Consider the following 6,737-nt stretch of genomic DNA (forward strand, 5'->3'; position numbering starts at 1 on the left):
GGGGCAGACACCTCCATGGAGGTGCTTTGAAAGGTTTGTAGAAGGGATGGACTAACAGAGAATCAAACTACCCACATTCTGTTTAAACTAGAGAGATGCACCCATTGTGGTTTTTGTTTGTCATTGTCCTTGCTAGATTGTGACACCCTTGACCTAACCTTTTATGATCAGCATAGCTCCTTCAGAAGCAATGCCTGGGTTTCTCATCATTGACCCATGCAAGGAGAGCTGCATATGGAACACACTGCACAGAAGAGCTTACCAGAGAAGAATGCAGACTGGAGGCTAAGTAGATGGATTGGATTGGAGAGGTGCTGACTAACAAGCCCAGCAGCAGTGGAAGAAGGATGAACATTTGTTGAGGTGCCAGGGGCCACAGCAGGCAGAGTGCCTAGGCAAAAGGATAGGAACACATGTCACTAGAAATATTGCGTGGCCCTTCCCCATTACACCACCTTCCAGGAGCACTCCCTCAGCCAGTGGGGAGACATGGGGAGGGGTAACACGTGCCTCCACCCAAAGAGGGCATCAGTGCAAGGGAATCTTCTGCATAATCAAGAGTAAGAAACAGCACATCCTCCACCCACCTAGAATAGACATCCCAGCAGGATTACACTGTCATGGAAGTCATAAACATAGCATATGTGAAACAGGCGATATCTGAAAGGACCCAGGCAAAAGAAATGTCCTGGCAGAAACAATCACAGATGGTGACCTGAGCTGATAGAACTGAGGGAAGAAGCAAGGGAGCTCTCCAACCATGTCCTTATGCAGAACCAGGAGCTCCTACACAAAATATTCATTTTCCAGGAATCTTTTACTACACTGCTCTGCACACGCCACTCAGACCAACTGACATCAAAACAGTTCCGGGAACTGCATGGTAAAGCAGGTTCCATGTGAGTGGAGAGACCTGGAGAGCATCTGGTCAGAAGACAGTCCCTTAGTATGGACACAAGCAGCTCAGAGTAGCAAATGAGTGGGCACCAAGGAATGTAATCACTGCCACTGCCCTCCTGTTGTTCATCGATTTTCTTGAGCGGGCCCTATAACGTCTCCATTGTGAGACTTTGTTGTTACTATGTTTGGCATATCGAATACATCATGGGTAGCTTGTCAGGCTTTGCTATGCAGGACAAATCCTCTTGGTAGCTTGCTGGGCTCTCCAAGAGGGGTGGAGGAATCGAACTCGGATCGGCCATGTTGGCTGTGTGCAAGGCAAATGCCCTACCTTCTATGCTATCGCTCCAGCCCAGGAATGTCATACAGGTTTGTATTAGAAGCCAGAGATCACAGAATCTCTATGAAAAGTGCAGGGTGTACCCAATTCTAACAGGCTTATGTGATGATTAGAGATAAAGCTAAGTGATCAATAGGTCCCATGCAACTGCATCATTGAACAGGTCTGTGGAGACACAGCTCTGTACACCTCCCTCACTGCATGCAGAACAGGCTACCCACTTCAAGGAGCCAAATCATTTGAGCACTGTATTCAACACAGGGAAGATACCATACCCACACCGCAAAACAAGTAGGTGTGATGGACTGATGAATGCAGGCACGTTGAACAGAGATACCCAACCTGAGTGTGAAGAAAGACCCTCTGGTGTGACCAGAATCATGTACCCAAAGATAATCAAGGCTCATGACAATGTGGAAGACTTTGGGATGGTCTCACATCTTGACTGGCTCCAGGGCCAGTCATCTCTGGGGTCTGTGCATGGTCCCAGAGACTCATCTAAGACCATGATCACTGCAAACCCAGCATAGGACTTCACACTGCAAGACACTAAAAGAAACCAAAGTGGTCAGAAGTGGCCAAGCACAGGGGTTTTGCAGTAAGTCCAGGCTTGGTCATGAGTCAGAAACCCTGAGCATGTCTGGCAGCAGGGACATGCCTCAAAAGCCTTGCCAAAAGAATGGACTGACAGAAGATGAATGCCCCACATACTGGGTCCAACCAGACACGTTCAGTCACTGTGGCATTTGATTCCCATCATCCTTGCTGACTTGGGCCTCAGTTTGACACCCTTGAATTAACCTATAAGAACAGGATAATTCCTTCAGAAGCAATGCCTGGGCTTCTCATCATTGACCCATGCAAGGTGAACTGCATATGGAACTCAGTGTTTGGATAAGACTTGAAGCATACAGAGGTAGACTGGAGAGAGCCTGTTATTCCAACGCCAGAGGATGCATCTATTCAGGTGTGGGAGGCTGCTGGATGCAACTTTTAGGGTGGTGGTGGGTCTCTATTGGACAATGCGTAGGCAGAGGGTAAGAAGGGATGTCCAAAGGAAATAGTGTGTCTCTTCTCTATGGTCTCCACCCTTCTTTCTGGCACTTTGGGTCAGCCAGCGTGAAACTCTATAGAGGGATCACAATGCCTCCACCCAAAGCAGCAGCTCACTAAAAGGAAACCTGCATCATCGAAAACATGGTATGGCATGTCATTGGCTTATCCAGTTGGGCACATTATTCTTGGTGACCCTGCCATTAACAGTTACGGACTTAACAAACAAGCAGGTGACTATTGATATCATCATGTGCCCTGAGTAATGGAGCCCCCAGTGTCCTGGCAGGAGCAATTGCAGGCTGCAGAGAGAGCCAGAATCAACCTTGAGACAGGCAATAGAGTTCTCCCTCCATGACCTGGGGAATAGTCAGGGAACTGATAATACTCAAATACTCAAAAACTGAGAATATCCAAAAATATTCATTTCCAGGAATTAGTCAGGACTAATAGCAGTAAAGCATGCTATCCACACATCACTCACCCGGGGTACTGAACATCATCCACTGATAACCAGTTCTCTTAACATGTGGGTGATTTTGATGTCCAGTGGACAACCTTCTTAAGTAGGGGACCACTATAGACTGATCCAGCCAAAGACTGAATTGACATCATGGACTTCACTAATAACATCAACGCTGATATCATAGATAGTATCAGGGACTCCATGGCAAGGCCAAGTTAAATCCAGGGAGAACAGAACAGAACATTTGCCCAGAAACCCAGCTATGCAGGGGTGACACAATAGCCAGAGTATCTGTGCATGAGGACCAAGAAGAATCATATGAGCTTGAATTTGGGCCAAGGTTACAAAGTTCTTACGTGGGAAAGAGTGAAATTGCCCAATTCCAACAGTCTACTTTGGTGACTAAAGAATAAGCAAACCATTCAACATGTCCTGTGACATTCATTTGTGGAAAGTTCTATGGAAATAAATCTCTGTCCACCTCCCTCACAGTATGTGAGAGATAACACAGGATGCAGAAAGCTGAATCACCTGAACACTGTTCAACTGCACAATCACCCACTGGCCTACCTGACTGGACTGAGCCCATGCATTGAAACACATACTACAGGATTGAAGGACCCAGGCCTCCTTAGAGAACCAAATGACATACCACAGAGCAATAGCCTCCTTTGGGACAGAATCCTACACCTAGAGATAATGGAGGCCCTGCAAATGTGGGAGACATGAGCAGACCTCACATCTTGGCTGTCTCATGGCCAGCCATCTCTGGGATCTATGCACATGAGGAGAGCACAAGCAACTCACCTGACACCAGGAATGCAGGAACAAAGCAAGTGTAGACCTTGAACTGAAAGACACAAAAAAACCCCTAAGTGCTCAGAACACCAAGCATGAGTCTTCTACTATAAGGATAGTTTGCTCCGGAGCAGATACCCTGCACAGGTCTGGCAGAATGGACGTGCTCTGAAAGGCTCTGAAGGGTTGAACTGACAGAAGATCAGTTCCCCACATTCTGTTTAAACCAGACATGTGCACCAAAACAAAACAAAACAAAACAAAATGGTGTTGTTTGCCATTGTCTTTGCCAGATTGGGCCTCAGTGTGACACCCTTGAGCTAACCCTTTGTGATCAGCATAGCTCCTTCAGAAGCAATGCCTGGGTTTCTCATCATTGACCCATGCAAGGACAGCTGCACATGGAACACACAGCATGAAACTGCTTACCGGAGAAGAATGCAGCTCTAGAGCCTAAGCAGGTAGAGTGGAGATAGGCTGGATTTCATGCCCGGGCAGCCGATGACAGGAAGAGGAATCTGCTGGGGTTCCAGGGGACCACGGCAGGTAGTTAGTGCCTAGGCAGACAGGATGAGGACATCTGTCACCGTAAATATTGTGTGCCCTTTCTCATGTCCACCACTCTGCCTAGAGCACTCCCTCAGCTGTGGAAAGACACTAAGGAGGATACCATGGGCCTTGACCCAAAATGGGATCAGTGCAAGGGACCTTCTGTACCATTAAGAGCACAACTTGACACATTCTTGTCCTAACATACTTGGACAATCCAACTGGGTATGCCATGAATAACAGACACTGCCCTGATTTGCTTACAAAACAGCATGTTCCAGTGTGACCAGATCATGCACCCTAAGGTAATCAAAGCTCTACCCATGTGGGACACATTGGAATGGCTTCATGTCTTGGCTGGCTCCAAAGTCAATCACCTTTGAGGTCTGTACATGTGAGAAGAGCGTAGAAGCAGGAAGTCAGGGTAAACCCAGCATAGACCTTCACAGTGCAAGACATAATAAGGAGCCAAAGTGGTCAGAAGTGGCCGAGCATGTGTCTTTCAATAAGACCAAGCTCACTCAAGAGGCAGACACCCTGAACATGTCTGGCAGCATGGCCTTCCCTCGAATGGCTTTCAATGGGATGGACTGACAGAAGATTAATTCCAAATGTCAGACAAACACGTTCACTTCTTGTGTTCTTTTAAATTTTGCATCCACCTCATCAATTGGGCCTCAGTGTGGCACCCTAGACTTAACCCATAAGAATCAGCATAGCTCTTTTAGAAGTGATGGCTGGCAAGGTCAGCTATATATGGAACTCACTGCATGGAAGAGCTTCCACAGATGGATAGGTCCCACAGCCTATGGGGGTGGAATGGAGCGAGCCAGAGGATGCATCTGTTGGGGTTGCAGGGGCTGCATCATGAGACAGGCACAGTCAAACAGGGTAAGGACAGATGTCCCAAGGAAAGTGTGGTTTCCTTCCATGTGGGCCCCCTCAGCCTGGAGAACTCAGGTAGCCATTGGCAGAAACTAAGTAGGAATCACCACGCTTCCACCCACAGAGAGGCTCACCACAAGAGAAACTTCTGCACCCATCTGGAGCACCACATGACATTTCATCAGCTGATCTTGCATAGACATATCAGCAGCGAACATTATGCTTGATGGTCCTGCCATAGTAGTTCATGGACTTAGTATTCAACCATGTGACTGGTGGTATCACCAAAGATACCGGTGGTATCACCGGTAATGGAGCCCACCAGGGTTCTGGCATGAAGAACTGCTGATTGTGATTAGAGCCAGAGTGAACTCTGGGACTAGGAAAGACAATGTCTCCCACCAAGATATAGGTGGTGACTGAAGGACCCTACATCAAAATATACATTTTTGGGACCTGAGTCAGCCTGTCATGAACAGTTCTCCACACTTCATTCAGATGAGTTCCAGGGCAATGAGCATCATCCAGTACCAACCAACTAACATACAACGTGGATAATTTTGCATTTCATTGACAATTGCCTAAAGTAGGGGACCACTGCTTATTGTCCAGCCAAAGAGAAAGTGATGACTATCATAGATTTGATAAACACCACTAACACTAACATCAAAGACGGTACAGGGGACTCTTTCAAGGTCAAGTTCCACTCCGAAGAGAGAACTAAATGCTGTTGTCCTGAAACCTAGTCATACTAAGGAGACACAAACAGCACAAGGGGCTGTCAGTGGAAATGAAGGAAATCACACAAGTTTGAATTTGGACCTGGGAGCACCTCTATTATGTGGAAAGAACAAGTCGTGCCCAAAGCTAATAGACTTATTTGGTGACTAGAGAATAGGTGAAGTATTAAACAGATCCTGTGACACTACATATTCTGGAAAAGTCCAAGGGAAAAAAATCTGTCTACTTTCCTCACTGCATGTGAGAGAGAATACTCACTTTGAGAAGCTGAATCATCTGAACACAGTTCAAGTGCACAGCCAACTCCTTGCATGCAGAGTCAGGAGTGAGACATACATTGAGACATATAGGACAGGCTTGAAGGACCCAGGCCTCCTCTAGAGAACTAACTGGCATACCACCAACCAACAGCTTCCTGTGGGACAGAATCACACACCCACAGATAATCGAGGCCCTACAAATGTGGGAGATATAAGTTGACCTCACGTATTGGCTGTCTTGTGGGGCAGTCATCTCTGAGTTCTACACATATGAGGAGAGCACAAGCAACTCACCTGAGATCAGCAATGCAGAAACTAAGCAAGAGTAGACCTTCGGAGTGCAAGAAAAAAAAGGAACCCAAGTGGTCAGAGTGCCAAAGAGGTCTTCACCTGTAAAGACAGTCTGCTCAGTGGCAGAACCCTGAGCATATCTGGCAGCATGGAGGTGCTTTGAAAGGCCTGTAAAAGTGTAAAGCTGACAGATTATCAATACAGCCACATTCTGATTAAACCAGACAAATGCACCCATTGTAGTATTGACTGCCATAATCCTTGCCAGATTGGGCCTCAGTGTGACACCCTTGAGCTAACCCTTTATGATCAGCATAGCTCCTTCAGAAGCAATGCCTGGGTTTCTCATCATTGACCCATACAAGGACAGCTGCATATTCAACACATTACATGGAAGAGCTTACCAGAGAAGGATGCTGCCAATAGGCCAAGCAGGTGGACTGGATTGGAGAGG

At 46.9% G+C, this 6,737-nt stretch overlaps 1 long non-coding RNA gene across 1 annotated transcript in view; it reads right to left on the reverse strand.

Annotated features, from left to right (window-relative positions):
* LOC130033117 (uncharacterized) overlaps positions 1 to 6,328 on the reverse strand; it is a 90,090-nt gene extending 83,762 nt beyond the window's left edge. The window contains exons 1-4 of the long non-coding RNA XR_008793895.1: positions 6,287 to 6,328; positions 3,987 to 4,114; positions 3,567 to 3,609; positions 263 to 391 (exon numbers count right to left, since the gene is read on the reverse strand). This is a non-coding gene — a long non-coding RNA (uncharacterized LOC130033117). The remainder of the gene's footprint in view (positions 1 to 262; positions 392 to 3,566; positions 3,610 to 3,986; positions 4,115 to 6,286) is intronic.
* Between the last annotated feature and the right edge of the window lie 409 nt (positions 6,329 to 6,737).

The sequence above is a fragment of the Sorex fumeus genome, unplaced genomic scaffold, assembly GCF_029834395.1.
Source record: "Sorex fumeus unplaced genomic scaffold, SorFum_2.1 ptg000051l, whole genome shotgun sequence".
Classification (NCBI taxonomy): Eukaryota; Metazoa; Chordata; class Mammalia; order Eulipotyphla; family Soricidae; genus Sorex; species Sorex fumeus.